This window comes from Gymnodraco acuticeps, unplaced genomic scaffold (assembly GCF_902827175.1).
Source record: "Gymnodraco acuticeps unplaced genomic scaffold, fGymAcu1.1, whole genome shotgun sequence".
NCBI lineage: Eukaryota > Metazoa > Chordata > Actinopteri > Perciformes > Bathydraconidae > Gymnodraco > Gymnodraco acuticeps.
The window spans coordinates 3,015-20,013 of record NW_022992046.1 but is presented as its reverse complement, the minus strand read 5'-3'; the positions used below and the strand labels follow the sequence as shown (position 1 = coordinate 20,013).

General features: G+C 40.9%; 1 pseudogene; it reads right to left on the bottom strand.

The window, feature by feature from the left end:
• LOC117536889 overlaps positions 1 to 12,712 on the bottom strand; it is a 32,015-nt pseudogene extending 19,303 nt beyond the window's left edge.
• Between the last annotated feature and the right edge of the window lie 4,287 nt (positions 12,713 to 16,999).

Genomic DNA, 16,999 nt, shown 5'->3' with positions numbered 1-16,999 from the left:
GAGCTTGTTGGTCCCTCTCTACATTCACAGAGGGCCAGCTATAGTAACTCAATGAGAGAATAATGTCAAATGACAGTACAATTGACCAATCATATCTTCACTCTAAATGGGTGGGCTTTATTTTCGCGGACTTTATGACAAGATCCGCCCGCTGTGAGGTCTATGCAAGTGTATAAAGTGGTGCAGTGACGCGTCCTAAAACCTGGAAGTAAGCTGCGCTCGGGTTCCCTCGACAGAAAGCAGTGGGATTTCTCCATAGGATTTTGGAAAATAGCTCGAAATAAGGTCTGTGGAAAACGAACCTGTTAGATAGGGGGGTCAGAGGGCCTAGGTATAAAAGTCACGGCTCGCCACTGCTAAAAACAGATACCAAACATCTGCAAAGATGCACAAACCCTGCCCCCCCTGTGTTATCACTTACTGACTGGACTTGCAGGAGGTGGTCATTCTTCTCTTGTACGACGGAGACCATTTTCTCCTCGAGTTCCCTGCGCCGGTTTTCTGATTTGGACAGATCCTCTTTGAGTTTTGTGAAATCCACCTTCATCTGGATCATTTCCTTCTCAGCCTCAGCGCTCTTCAGGAGAGGCTTGAGCTTAAAGTAGAGCTTCATCCACGGCCAGTGTTTCACATTCATGAAGGAGCGGAAGTTATACTGGATGGTGTACAGTAGATCGCCTCCCTGTCCAGGTCAGATGTGGATTACTTTACTCTGCAAAAGTCTGAATCTACTATAATGCTATTTTCTTTTATATACAAAACACATACACGTTATTTTAACCACACATTAGAAAGGTTATACTGTAAGCTGTTTTGCCATCTTATCTGTGGAGCTGACTAGTATGGATTTTCACAAGCGATAAACACATCGCAATATTTATATTTTACTAGATAAAATGTTAATTTAGAATATCTGTATCTTCCATTTCATTTTCAAATTGTTACATTATATATAAATTGATACTGATTGAACTGATATGTCATATTAACACATTTTCGATGTGAAATGTGTTTTTTTATATGGGGCTGAGCAATCTGTAAACTTATTTTCTGATATTTGAAATGTAATTCGGACTAGGAATTGTAGATTTAAAAAATCTAATTGTTACACATTAAAATATAAAGTTCATGTGTACAATTGCGTTCCAGATATCTCAAATACAATCCTAGATATCTGTAATTTCAGTAATTTACTGTTCTAGGCAGTGATGTCAATATTTAATTTAAAACTGCATTTTTAGATAGCTATAAATCTATGAATGATATATATATGTAAAAGTCAAAAAGCAATTGTTTAAATCTGTGTTTACTTTAACTCCACTGATCAAATGCTAAAACGACTTGCCACAGAAGTAGAGAAAAGCTGCATATTTACTTTCTGGCCATCATCTGCTGGTACTCCAGGCGGATGAGGTACCCGCAGCACAGAGCCTGGGTGGAGGTCACCACCTGCGCCAGCATCTCATCCCTCATTTCCTCCAGAGCGCCCAGCAGACCAACTTTGAAAAATACCTGAAATTAAAGCTAAATATTAATCTGCCAAAGCTTATTTAGTCTCTATGATTGAAAAAGTAATGAATGCAAACCTTAGTGTGTCCAAACTTGTACTGAGTGTGGTCCACGTCGATGGAGCCCAGCAGTTTCTCTGCAGCTTTTTTGTTATCCATGAACTGTTTCTCTGGAACAGCGCTGGCGTTCAGGATCCTGTATCTGTACCAGGAATAATCAGAAGTCTGAGTATTAGACAGGAAGTCTAAAACTATCAGACGCTTAGAATGTTTAGTTTTTTTAAAGTAAAAATATTGTAGGCAAGTCAACAACTTACACTTCTGTTCCATCTTCTTAAAAACATACTTTGTTTTATTAAAAACTTGGCTGACCTTCAGTCATTCTAGGCCAGATTAATATATTCCTAAGGGGTGGCATGAAGAATGTGAAAACTGCTGATTTAAATCCAAAGCTTAATTTACCTCTGCTTAAAATCCCCATAGAGGATTCTGCTGGGAAATCCTTTCCTGCAGATCCGGATTCCCTCCAAGACGCCGTTGCAGCGGAGTTGGTGTATAACCAGCTGGTTTTCCATATCACCTACAGTATGTTGAACAAAATAATTTGTTTTCTTCCCAAAATTGTATATTATATACAGTATACAGCGTATGTTATAATGAGCAAATCTAACATACCTGGTGTTTTGGTCTCATTTGGTATCAAACAGCGCACAAAGTGAGGATGAGTGGTTCTCAGATTCGTCATGAGCTTCCCAAGATTCTCCTGGAATAAATTAAAAAGGTTACAAAAATTCCCCACTTTACTGTTTTAAGTTCATATACAAATATGTAAATAATACAAATGCAATATAACGTTTATTAGTTGATGTACAATAGAATTCAGGAACCATTCAGTTTTTCCAAGACTAATACATAATGCACAATACAAGAACAGAGGGGAAACCCTACCTCTAAAACCAAACATTATGTTGTAGTAAGAATCTTTAAATAGTATTAACCTCTTTTTGTTATCTTCATTAAATAATTGATATACATGTTAGCTAAACATGTTAGCATCACATGCTGAACATCACACATTTAGCATTTTGTTTTGGTTGGCATGATGATGATGTTGTTAGCATTTAGCTCAAATTATAGCCTCAACTAGCTGCTAGCATAATTTACTTGGTGTTACAAAGGAAGTTGTCAAGTGTTAAGAAACAAAAAAACGTTTAGAACTTAGGCATAGGCCTATAGGCATCTTACCATGAAGAGCGCTGAGACGGTTTAGAAAGATACTCCTTTCTTCTTGGATCCCTTTTTGGTTCCTCCTGCAGCAGCTTCTGCATGAATTACGCATTTAAAACTAAAACATATTAACAACAGCCTCTCACTTTTATGGATACATTGTTCAATATTTCTCAATTTGCTCGGGAACAGAAATCCTAACCCCACTTTTGCTGCTTGATATACTTTATATTCCTGCATTTCCTCAGTTATGCATACAGAAACAGCGGTGTAGCTAATACTGTATACAATTACTCAAGTAAAATTGTGAGATACTGCTCACACTTTGCTTGAGTATTATCTTTTCAATCAACTTTCTACTTCTTCAAGAGGTAAGAGACTGTATTTTTAACTCTACTATATTTGTCTAACAGCTTAAGTTATTTCACAATTTGAGATTTCTTGCATACAAAAAGTAAGAAAAGATTAGAAAGCATGTTGAAACATGGTTGAAACCTAAAATGTATCTTCACCTTATTTTTTAAGAAATAGATGTCATGGCTCCAGCTAAACAAATTTCAGTATGAGTGTAGTGGCCAAAATCCCAAAAAGTTTGTCTTGTAACCTTCACCTCAAAAGTCATTGTTTCTTGGCCACATGTAGAGCTTGGGCCTCGGAAGCAGTGTCAGACTCGCAGTACACAATCCACTGGACGTTTCAGTTGCTTTTCAACGTTTTATTTCCAGTAAAACAAAATACGAAAACAATATGTAACAAACTTAAACAGCAGATCCTAATAATCTGTATTTGACTAAGCATAAGGTTGTGTCTGCGTGTCAATGACGGTATTGCTGCTGCCTGCTGCCCCTCGTCACACACCGCACCTCCAATTTAAAGCCTTAGCCCCGCCCCCTTCACCTGAGCAAAGCACACCTCTCACTGAAACAGAAAAATGCATTAATAAAGGTTCCAAATAAATCAAAACAAAATAAACTTAAATGCGGCTCCTACACACCGGCCCCTAATTGTTCTCTCAGAATCAATTACTCAAATTAGTAAAAAGGGAGCCGTAAAACGACCAATGAATAATGAATTTAGAAAAATAAAGTATATACATTACATCCCTTATTGATGTTTAAGAAGACCTATTATTCTTCCGTCTCCAGGAGGCGGCACAGTTTAGCTATGGGCCTATCGATAATGGAGGTTTTCGTCTGGAGCTTCACTGTACGGGTCAGACCTCTTGCATCAGGCTTGGTCTCCAGTACTCTGCCTAATGGCCACGACCCCCGTGGAACAGTTGGGTCAACTACCAGGACGACATCTCCAACGCTAAAGTTTTTCCTCACTGTGTTCCATTTCTGTCTCTCTTGGAGCAGCAGGAGGTATTCCTGTGTCCATCTATGCCAGAACAGATCCGCCATGTACTGGACCTGCTTCTAGCGGCGCCTGGCATAGAGGTCAGATCTCTGAAACGGTCCCGGAGGTAGGATGGGTTGCGTTTTTAGCAGGAGGATGTGATTGGGAGTCAGTGGTTCCAGGTCGTGTGGATCGGAGGACACGGTGGAGAGAGGACGGTTATTGAGAATGGACTCTACCTCGCAGAAGATGGTTTGTAGGCCTTCATCGTCGAGGGTTTGCTGATGGAGAGTGGAGGTCAGCACCTGACGGACAGATCTTATGAGTCTTTCCCAGACTCCACCATAATGTGAGGCTGCCGGTGGATTGAAACTCCACTGGATTCCTTCAGGGTGCAAAGCGCCTTGGATTTTCCCTTCGTTTAGTGAACTCATGGCCTTTTTGAGCTCAGTTTGGGCACCCACCAGGTTTGTACCGTTGTCCGATCTGATATGCTTAACCTGACCTCTCCTGCAAACAAATCTTCTCAGAGCATGAATACATGAGTCTGTGTCTAACGAGTAAGCCACCTCCAGATGTACAGCTCTGCTACTCATGCAGGTAAACAGGGCTCCATACCGTTTAACCATACTCCTTCCTCGCTTCACTTTAAGCGGTCCAAAATAGTCCAATCCGACGTTGGTGAAAGGAGGGAGGTCAGGTAGGATTCTTTCTTGTGGCAAATCGGCCATTTTCTGCTCACCTGTCTTGCCTCTCACACGCCGACACACAACACACTTTGAGACTATTTTCCTTGCTGCTGAGTTTCCTTTTAAAACCCAGTACTTCTTACAAAGCTCTGAAAGCATGTAGTTTCTCCCGCTGTGTCCAGAGCGTTCGTGGATGTGTCGTAGTAGGAGAACTGAAGTGTGAGCATCCTTGGGCAGAATATAAGGGTGCTTGGTCTCATCAGGCATTGCAGATCTGTGTAGGCGGCCGCCTACTCTCATGATGCCTTCATCCAGTACAGATCTTACTGCTCTTCTGCACTCTAAATGGAGCGGTTTCCAGCGCTGCCATTTCCACTGGGAAAGATTGCTTTTGAACATAGGTGATGACTGACCTCTCTGCCTGTGAGAGGTCTTCCACTGTGAGGAGCTGTCCACCAAGTGTGGACCTGAAAGCGCTTAGCTCAGTGCTCACCTTTTGGCTGCTCGAGCGGGTGGTGATGGGACCTGAGGAAAGCTCTTTACGCTTTTTGACGGTCAACATCAGAGCATTCTTCACCTTGAGGTACCATGCCACTGCTTTAAGTAGCCTCTTCCAATCAGAGAAGTATGAAATAAGACGGTCTGTGGGAGTTTCAATGCTTGCCACTGTTGTGAATACAGCAGCGTTTTTCCTGACCTCTGGGTCATTTTGCAACAATGGCTCGGAGGTCAATGATTTTTCCACAGGCCAACTTTCCTTTGGCTTCCATAGGAACTCTGGGGCATGTATCCATCTTTTTTGCTGCATAAATTTGACTGCACTCATTCCTCTCGAGGCGTCATCAGCAGGATTTTCCTTGCTGCTTACATATCTCCATTGAGACCGTTCACTATTGTCATGAATCAGTGACACTCTGTTGGCAACATAGGTCTTAAACCTAGTGTAGTCATTACCAATGTACTTGAGTACTGTTTGGCTATCCGTCCAGAAGACTGAGGGGTTTAAGTCCATGTGTAGTTCTTTCCTCAGCATTTTATCCACCTTCACCAACAGTGTTGCAGCTGCCAACTCCAGCCGCGGTACTGTGATGTGCTTTAAAGGAAAGACTCTGGATTTTCCTAGGACAAAGGCAACATGAACAACATCCTGAATGTTAACCTGCCTGATGTAGCTTACTGAGCCATAGCCATTCTCACTGGCGTCTGAGAAGTGCTGCAGCTGTGCAAACTTTTGTGTTCCATAGTTCTTTGGCTTCAGACAGCGAGGCACTTGGAAGTGTTTTATCCTCTCCAGACTTGCTATCCATTCGATCCATTTATCTGATATAGTCTGGGGCAAAGGTTCGTCCCACCCAAAACCTCTCTGGCAGAGCTCTTGTAGCAACTGCTTGGCTGGGAGAATCAGAGGAGCCAGAAAGCCGAGTGGATCAAAGATTGAACTTACAACTGAAAGTATTCCTCTTCGTGTATGTGGCTTCTGGTTGAGATGGATGTTAAACTGGAAATGGTCAGAGTCCACACCCCACTGCAAACCCAATGTTCTTTCAATGGGGAGACTGTCTTTGTCGAGATCCAAAGTCCTAACATCCTTTGCCCTTTGCTCTGTGGGGATGGAGGCCAGAACTGCTCTGCTGTTGCTAACCCACTGGGTCAGCTGAAACCCGCCTCTTCTGCATAATGCAGTGAGGTCCTTTACTAGCTGGATGGCTTCAGTTTCTTTTACGACAGACTTTACACAGTCGTCAACATAAAAGTTGCTTCGGACAGTTTCAGCTACTTGAGGTGGGAACCCATGTTCATTGTCTTCAGCCGTCTTTTGTAGCGCAAAAATTGCACAGCTTGGGGAAGACACAGCACCAAAAATGTGCACCAGCATGCGATATTCTTTTGGGGGCTTACTGGTATCACCTTGTGGCCACCACAGAAACCGCAAGTAGTCCACATGAGATTTATCCATTCTGACCTGATGGAACATTGATTTTATGTCGGCCATAAATCCAATTGGCTCTTTGCAAAATCTCACAATGACTCCCACAAGAGAATTATTCAGATCAGGTCCCTGCAGTAGCTCTGTGTTCAGGGACATGCCTTGGTAAGAGGCTGCACAGTCAAAAACCACTCTAAGCTTTCTCTTTTTGGGGTGGTACACCCCATGGTGTGGCATGTACCATTTGTGTCCGGGTGACTTTGTCAGATCTCCCTGTGGGACCTCCTCTGCATAGTTGTTCTCCAAGATGTCGTTGAGGAATGCAACGTATTCCTGCTTGTAGTGCTGGTCCCCCTTCATCTTCCTTTTTAAGCCCTGCAGGCGCTGTTCTGCAATTTGGCGGTTGTTAGGCATGCTGACATTGGCTTTCCTGAAAGGCAACTTTAGACTGTAGTGTCCGTTTTGCAGGGTAGCCTCACTGGCTACTTTCAAAAACATTTTGTCCTCAACTGACATCTCTGGCTTTTCCTCAGATGACACTTCGTTGAAGTCCTGGTTGTACTGTGACATTAGAAGCTCTTCCAAACTTGTGGCAGATATCCTATTCACAGTCACTCTCGCCGTACTGCCCTCACCGCCATTTCTGAGTGGCCCATTTACAACCCACCCCAATAGAGTTTTTACTGCGTAGGGACCCTCACCTTGGCTATTAATAACCTCCCATGGCTCTAACAGCTTTGGAGCATTCGTGCCAACTAATAATTCCACTTTAGCACTGATACTGGGAAGTTTGACTTTATTCAGGTACGCCCACTGCGTTAAGTCATTCTGGTTGGGAATGCTACTGGAGGTGACTGGCATTTCTCTCTGGGTGAAAACGTCAGGAAGAGGTAAGAAGTTGTCGCTGTTCAGTGCTGAAACTTCAATTCCAGGTATGACATGAGATGGCACCAGTTTTTTCTGATTCATTGTGCTCAACAGAATATGTGTTTTTCTGCCTTTCAGGTTGAGTTTAGACATCAGCGCTTCGGAGCAGAAGGTAGCGGTGGAACCAGGGTCCAGGAGGGCATAGACTTGAAATACTTGACTGCCTTTTGCTGTCTTAACTTGCACTGAGACAATAGACAGCACTGGCTGTTGTTCTCCGGCCCCTATGTGGCCACATAACTCTGCTGTGGTTCTGCCTGCTACACCAGAGGGCCTTTCAGTCTGTTTAGTCGGACCATCTTTAACATAGATGTGCAGGGCACTTGGGTGGGCTTGCAAACTCTACAGGTGAGGCGTTGTTTACAGTCTCTACTAATGTGGCCAATAGAGAGACAGCCAAAGCATATGCCCTTGATCTTTACAAAGTTCAGCTTGTTCCTATGTGTTTCTTCAGAGAACCGTTTGCACAGTTCCAATGTGTGCTTGCACCTACAGAAGGGACAGGAGGGTTCAGGCTCTGTTTCTTTTGGGGAAATAGTGACACCTGTGGCAAAACTGCTGTCATACGCCTTTGAGATCTGCGACTTAACAGGACATCTAGTCTTTACAGCCACCTTTCCTTTGGCAGCTGACTGGTCTTGAAGGTCACCAAAAACTGGGTCTGCTGCTATGCGAGCTTGCCTTTCAATGAAATAGACAAGATCTAAAATCCTTACCCTACGACTGCGCTCCTCTTGCAGTGCATAAGCTTTGCTGCGCCATCTCTCCCTGAGCTTGTATGGAAGCTTAAGCACAATGCTTCTCATGTTGGACACTGTGTCGAGTTCCTCCAAGTACTCCATTTCCTCCATAGCGTTGCAGCAACTCCTTAGAAACATGGCGTAATCCTGCAGCGACCTTGAATCTTCAGATTTAACTAGGGGCCAGGATAGAGCTTTTTCCAGGTAAGCACAAGAGAGTTTGTATTCGTTCCCAAAGTTCTCCTTGAGTAAACGTTTTGCTTTCTGATAGCCTCTGTCTGGAGACATGTATTCACAGCTTTTGACTAGCCGCTGAGCTTGGCCTCTGGTGAACTGTATAAGGAACTGCAACCTGTCTCTGTTGTTGTCCGTTTTGTTTTCAATACAATGTTCAAAGGAGTGAATAAAGGACTTGTACTCCATGATGTGTCCATCAAAGGGTGGAATATTTCCTTGTGGCAGCGTCGAGAGAAGTTGTTGTTTCACAAGTATCCTCGTCAAGCTGCTTTGATTCTCCAGTATTTGAATCATGTGGTCATCCTTTGCTGTGCTGGGCGTAGGGGGGCTTTGTCCTTATGACAGAGGTGCTCCAGTTGTTAGGAGGACTATTGGAGGATCAAAGGGATCGTAGGAATCTAAGACAAAGGAAACGCCGGCCGACGCGTGGCGGAGCAAACAAAGAAACACTTCGGAGGAGGTATGAGCTTTCAGATCAAACATCACTGAAGGATTATTCGTTTGGAAGAAATACCTGAAGTGTTTAGAAACAGATTTCTGTTGGTGTGTGACGAGGGGCAGCAGGCAGCAGCAATAGCGTCATTGACTAATTGTAGTGGCCAAAATCCCAAAAAGTTTGTCTTGTAACCTTCACCTCAAAAGTCATTGTTTCTTGGCCACATGTAGAGCTTGGGCCTCGGAAGCAGTGTCAGACTCGCAGTACACAATCCACTGGACGTTTCAGTTGCTTTTCAACGTTTTATTTCCAGTAAAACAAAATACGAAAACAATATGTAACAAACTTAAACAGCAGATCCTAATAATCTGTATTTGACTAAGCATAAGGTTGCGTCTGCGTGTCAATGACGGTATTGCTGCTGCCTGCTGCCCCTCGTCACACACCGCACCTCCAATTTAAAGCCTTAGCCCTGTCCCCTTCACCTGAGCAAAGCACACCTCTCACTGAAACAGAAAAATGCATTAATAAAGGTTCCAAATAAATCAAAACAAAATAAACTTAAATGCGGCTCCTACAATGAGTGTTTGCCTTATAGTGTAAGTGCAATATGTTAAGGCGATGATAAGTATGACATTTGGACTGATCAAACATTGTGACGGTCCCACTCACAAAGAATACATCGATTAATAGCAGGATAAATCTGAAGATTAGTTTGTAATGAAAATAATCTTAATGCGTTGAAAGAAAAACAATGAAACTTGATATCATAACATGATACTTCCACTACACTCTCCTGATAGCATACTTTCACTTGAGTAATATTTCTTAATGCTATACTTGCAGGACTGAAAACATTCAGGAGAACCTACAATGTGTAAACACCGGAACCCACCATCTGACCCGGAGAAGCTCGCGTAAAGCATGGCCAGTATTTTGACAGAGGACTTCTGGTAAAGCTGCACCACAGACTCGCTTAGAGGGTCTTTGTTCTTCTCCAGCCAGCCGCTGACGTTGTAGTCCACGTTTCCGGCGCAGTGCATGAGACTGAAGTGCGCCTCGGGCTTCCCTTTCACTGTTTTGGGCTTCAGAAAGCAGCTGTTCTTCCCCAGGTGCTGGTCTTACAGTTTGTTCTTGAAAGAGGTTTCTGTTGATTTTGGGAACATGCACTCCTCCTCAAGGATGGAGAAGATCCCCATTGACTAGGAAACAAGCATTACATCATTCAAGTACTGAAAGGTATGTACAAATTCAAGAGACTTGTTCTTTAATGGAGTTTTTTCCATTGTATGCCAAGTTATACTACTTCACTAGCTTTAGGGTGCGTTCACACCTGCCTTGTATAGTCCGGTTGAATCGAACCATGGTGCGTTTAGCCGCTTGGTGCGGTTAATTTGGGTCGGTGTGAACACAATCCGAGACCTCTTAAGGGAACTAAACAACCGGACTCTGGTCTGCTAAAATAGGTGGTCTCGGAGCGCTTGCTTGCGAAGTCTGGAGCGCGTCATTGCTGGTGTGAACGCAGTCCGCACCAAAACATAGGAAGCGTAGTATTTACGTGTCACAAGAACGCGGATATCTTCTAAATCTTTAGCGAAAGAGTCTTTCAAGACATCCGCGGTTGTTTAGTTAAAGAGTGAAGCAGAATGAAGTGTTGAACAGTGTCGTGTAAAGTAAAAATTCTCCGTCAGCTACATAAAAGTAAGAACACCGTCGTCGTTGAAACGCACCTCCTTACTGCAGAACGTCTCTCATTATGTTATAATGTTTTTTAACAGACGTTGTCTGATTATATAATCATATGCGCGGGCCGCTAGTGTCTGTTGATCTCCAGATTAACAGCAGCATGAGAATAACCTGCCGAAAGTGCCGATGCTCCATGGCGGAGGCTCCGGTAGAAATTGCCGGGATTTGCGTTTTTACCCCCTTAATGTCTGACCAATTGTTGAACAGCATTTCCGTGCACATGACTTGTGTTTAAAGTTCGTAGTCCGTTTGAGTTTTGCCCGTGTGAACGCAAACCGAACCTTCTGAAAAATGAAACAATGTAACAAACTGTCGTCTGGTGCGCACCAGAGAAGCGGACTATTAGGTGTGAATGCACCAGTAAATGTTTAAATATAGGACTACTTCTTAAGTTCTTAATAAATGACATGGTGTACCGTACCTTTTCAATGAGCTCAATGCAGGCCGCCAAGTCCATACCAAAGTCAATGAACTCCCAGTCAATCCCTTCTTTCTTGTACTCCTCTTGCTCCAACACAAACATGTGGTGGTTGAAAAACTGTTGCAGCTTCTCGTTGGTGAAGTTGATGCAGAGTTGCTCCATGCTGTTGTACTAAAGATAAACCGTGAAAAGATCAGGTTCAAAATGATCATTCAGTGCGGAGGAAAATGGAAATATATACAGAAGATATAGTGGGTTTTCTTCGGAAGTTTTTCCTTGTACGATGTGAGGGTCTAAGGACAGAGGGTGTCGTATTGTCATACTGATATTTTGTACAAACTGTAAAGTCCACTGAGACAAATGTAACATTTGTGATATTGGGCTATATAAATAAACATTGATTGATTGATTGAGAAGACTTTGAACACCAACATCAAAGATCTCGAATCCTGCTATGTCGAGAACACCAATGAAATGTTGTCTGGGTTGTTTTGTTTCCAGCTGCTTGTTGATTTGTATCACCATCCAAAAAAACATCTTCTCGTAGACAGACTTGGCCAAGGCACCGATAGAGTTGTACACCTGGAAAAAGAGGAAGTTAAAGACGGAGCTGTTGCTTCGTCTTCATTCTTCAAAGGTAAAGTAAAATATTTTAATGCGGTTTGAATGCTGAGGCCATGCTCAGATTTGAGGATGTTTACAGCACTTTCAAAAGATAATAACCACATTTGAGGGGACAGAAGGTAATATTATTCTTATATTTATTTTGGTGTCAAATGGTTTGCAGTGGCTTAACCTCTATCTACTAGAGATATGGGCTTCAACAGAACTACAGTAAACCAATCGTTAAGTAGATCAACAGAAAAAACTGTGATTCTTTTCAGAAAATGCAGTTTTAAGCGTCTGAAATATGGGTATTTCCTACTTTCCCTTATTTTGTAATAAAAATCGAGTGAATAGGGGTTTGAAATTGTATATATTTCTGACAATTCAATTACCATTTATCCAGTTGTATTCTCACTATGTCACTTGCACATGAATGTTCTCTGAAATGTTGCTATTTAAAACTCCACTTTATGTAAAAGATCAGGGTTCTTCCCCATATTTCTCTTATTTTCCTATCACTTATTATACCTTAAGTTTGATAAAATATGGTAATTAGCATACAACCAAACAGATGGCTTTGGATGTTGTTTTGCAGTGTAGTATTAAATGTAAAGAGAGGAAGTCATTTTTATTAGAAATCGTACCTGCTGCACATTTTGTCCTTTGGTGACATACTCGTTTCCAACCTTCACGCTGGGATAACAGAGTGCCTTCAGCAGGTCTGCAGAGTTCAGTCCCATCAAATACGCTGCTTTATCAGCTTCTGCAATATAACATTTCAAAAAATATATATATTTTGTATTTTCTGATTCCTTAATGGGCATGTCAGTGTTAATTTGGATGGATGAGCCTCACCCTCGGTGCCATCTGGCTCCGCCTGCTCCTCACGCTGCTTCTGCTTGAACTTCATGTTCCCATAATGCAACACAGCGCCAGTCAGCTTGTAGATGGACATTTTGTCTTCACCCGCGAAACCTAGAATATCAATGGCTTCTTGCATCGTAAGAAGAGTAAAAACAGATTGTGAAGTATCTGAAAAGACGGGATGAGCTTCTTAAGTTTTAATGGAGTCGACTCACATCTGTCGCCATGAACTCATCTGCATCATTTATGTTTTTAACACTGATTTCACCCTGACTGATGAAGGCAAAGTCGTAGGGGTTGGTGGTGATGAGAAGCAGATCTGAAGGAAGAAATATAAAGCTTAAATATTTTACATTTGAAAGTCTGAGTAAGAACAAGAAGTAAAACAGTCAGATTACCGATCAGTTCAGGCTTCTTGTTGCAGGTCAGCTGGTAAAAAATATGATAACTCCTCTCAGCAGACAGCTGAAATGTCACTCTTGACTTCTCCAGCAAATCTTAAGGACAGAAAACTAAATTAATTGTATATTGCAGGAACATCTATGTGACTGTTCTGCACAACATTTGCATACACTTACATGTTTCAATATCTGCAGATGCCAGTTTACCGCTTGTGCCAAAGTGAATCCGGATGAATTTACCCTGTTCGAAAAACATTAGCATCTCACTCAAATTAAAAACTTTATTTGCATGACCATATTAACAATTACCAAAGTACATTATACAAGGCAGCACAACAGTAAAACACAACATAACAACAATATGTAATGTAAATTCAGGAGAAAATATAACTCAGACAGGCTAACTAAGAATACATATAAATAAATGATAATAATAAACACTATAAACAGCAAGAAAAGAAATGTTAAACTATTAAATAATATAAAGAGATATATATATATCTCTTTATATTAAATAAATAAAAATAAATGTTAAACTATTAAATAATATAAAGATATATATATATATCTCTTTATATTATTTAATAGTTTAACATTTATTTTCTTGCTGTTTATAGTGTTTATTATTATCATTTATTTATATGTATTCTTAGTTAGCGTCATAAATTAAAGTAGTTTCTATGTTTTTATTTTGAAGGCATGTTTTGGGCACTGGGTAATTAGAGCACCTGGTGTAATTGTATATATTGGAGACAGGTGGGTGGTGGGAGCCAGAGCACTAGTAGGCAAATGGTTTTTTAGCAGGGTGTTTCAAGCCACACAAAGGAAAGCCATAGGAAAGGCTTAAATAAAAGAGATATAGGAAACCTGTTCATTGTATTTTGTTATTGGAATAAAATGCACAACGGAGAATCTAGTCTGGACCTGGATCATTGCCCTGCGTAAGATCCGCTAACTAGTGCCTCAGCGGCTGTTAAGTTAACTATCTGTTTTAGTTCTATATGATTTTGGCCGCTACATTAACTGTTTTTTGTGTGAATTGTACGGAATGCCCAAGGCAAATTACAAAAAATAAATTGTGTTTTTATTCAATTTAAAACATTACTGGTGCACTACAGCCTCTTGTGGCCAAAATGAATTATTGCAACAACAAACAGTTTTTATTTTCTCTATCTCTCTTTAGGAACTAACAAGGAGTATCCTGGAGACAAAACATTTTTTGATTAGTCTTTTATTTTGATCACTAAAATCACTTTGATCACTTATTTAAATGACTAGCCTCGTACAAAAGTCTGCAAATAGATAAGCAAAATCTCTGCTACACTTACGTGATGAGAATTGACTGATTTTCACGGTCGGAGGACACAAAAGTGACACATGAAAGAAATGAATCAAATAATTTAGCTGAATTGTTGTTCTGGCTGCGAACATACCGGTGAGCATGAACTGGTAGGCGTTATCGGACAGGGCGAAGATGTGAGGGGGGACCTCCATCCTTTTCTTCCCTCTGTAGACCCACACCACCTCCGGGTTGTAGACCGGCAGCCATTTGTAGGGATTCACAGTCACACAGAACAGCCCGGAGTAGGTCTACACGGAAAATAAAAGATCTTGAAATAATAATATCTGAACTTGGAGTGGATTGCTACAACATTTTGCACCGACATTCATGTTCTCCAGAGGATAAAACCTACTGATAGTTTGCATCCTCTGATATGTACCATGTTCCATCAACTAGATTCACATTACTTTTATAAATGGTCTGTCCTTCAGTTCTCAATCCATTAAATCAAAACATGAGCACTCAGCTGTGATGACAGTGACAGATGGCAGTTAATATAAATATCCAGCATGGACAGAATGTATTCATGCATGTTAAAAAGATAAAAATCTTCCATGAGAAAATATTCTGTATTCAAAGATTGATATCTTTTTTAAATCTACTGTATACTTTTGTATCAAAAAGTCAAATATGAATTGAATTTTATTTTGACTTGTTTCTGTTGCTGATCTGATCTGCAGTTGAATGGTTACTCAGTGTCATTTTAACCTTGGTGAGACAGTAAAAGCATTAATGTCTCATTACTGTTGTGTATTCTGCATTTTTGCCATTCCTGCACATGTATTTTATTTATGTTTACTTTTCCTCTGTTGGATTTTTTAAAGTGCAAATAAAACATACACAAAGGTATAGAAGTTATAGAAGTTAACCTTTCAATTGTGCAACCCAAAGCATGTCACAGACCAGAAATAAACAGCACATAGAAAATACACCAACAATGGAATTTTGCAATAAAATGTTTGACTTAACTGAATTAAAACAAAAAAACATGAAAAGGTTTTAAAATAATAATAAACTTCTTTAAAAATAATCTATAGTATACTTCTTAAACAAATAAAGCACAAACTGCAGAACTGATTTTCTTGTTGAATTGCAACAAGTGGATTTCACAATCTCACGTAAACAAATGTCTAACCACACTGTCATTTCTAGGTTCAGTTTTTGTATCCAGACTGTTTCATTCATTGGCATCATATTTGCTGAGAGACTCACGTAGATCATCCAAGCTGCGTAGCGCTCCTTCAGGTTGAACAGCACCGCCGGCTCGTGGAGGTGCGTCATCATCACCATGTCCTCAATCTTATCGAACTTGGGCGGGTTCATGGGAAACACCTGGTCTTCCCTGACAGTTAAAGTCTGGAAAGCAAAACAGAGTTTAATGCTTCATATTTTAAAGCTGAAAAATGTGGACACCATAAAATTGATTTTCACATTTTTCATGAGCGATAAAAACATAATATTAACTTTTATTCTCTTATACAGTACAAATATTACATGCAAAGAGCTCCAGGGCAGTCGAAAGCCACACTAATACAATTCTGCGGGTTTTTACTGCAGATTTTACAGACACACTGCAGCTGCATAAAATCCTTTCACATAACAATGCATAAAGTCCTAAAGCACATCCCATATAACAGGAAAAATCGTCTTCACGGTCTGTTTTCAGTATCTAATAAAAGGTTAAATCTGTCAGTCCACCCACTCTGTCATCCACAGTCTTGACAGTGACTTTGCCGTCCTCCTTGTCCTGGATCTCAGCCTTCACATACAGCTCTTTCTCATCACTGACAAAGCATGCCGCCTTGCTGTCAAACGGCCGAGCCTGGGCCTCCGTCCTCTCCCTCTCAGATTTGCGGAGGAACTGGGCAGCAGGCCCAAAGATTGACATTTCCCCATCTGTACTCATGTTTGAAAATCCTCCTGAATCCCAGACCAAAAAGGCACCATGAAGCATCTTTTAAATTATTTCATGCTCTGGATAATGCTTGAAATGTACTCACCCATTTACTGCGCTTTAGGATTAGGATTAGGAAGAATGAAGATTGAACTGCACACAAAATAAACACATAGTGTCAGAATTTCATAAAGTACAATAAACCTGCACAAAGGATTGTGGACTCACCTTGCTATCTGCAAGAACAAACACAAGCCGTTGCACGGTCTCTTTTTATATCTCCCTATTGTCCTTGGTGTGAAGCCTCCTTGCTTTACATGGGCATGCAGCGGTACATGAACCTGTTGCTCTTCATAGATGAAGATGGGTCATAAATACTAACAAGATGCAGGGAGGTTATATATAGATACAGTAACAACAGAATGTCACATTTGAGGAACACTAAATGCATGCCAACACCATTTTTAGATTGCTTTGTAAAAGTTTATAAGGCAAAATGTCAAACAACAACCAATAATGATGAAACATTTGGTATATTATCAAAACCTGAGATTAGAAAGAGTTCAATTAAGAAGAAAATAACAAAGTAACACCATATATATGATTTCCACCCTATGTGCCTACTTTGGAATTCAGAACAGCTTTAGATAATTGATATTTTATTATACAAAACTATTGATTTACACTCTTTATTTC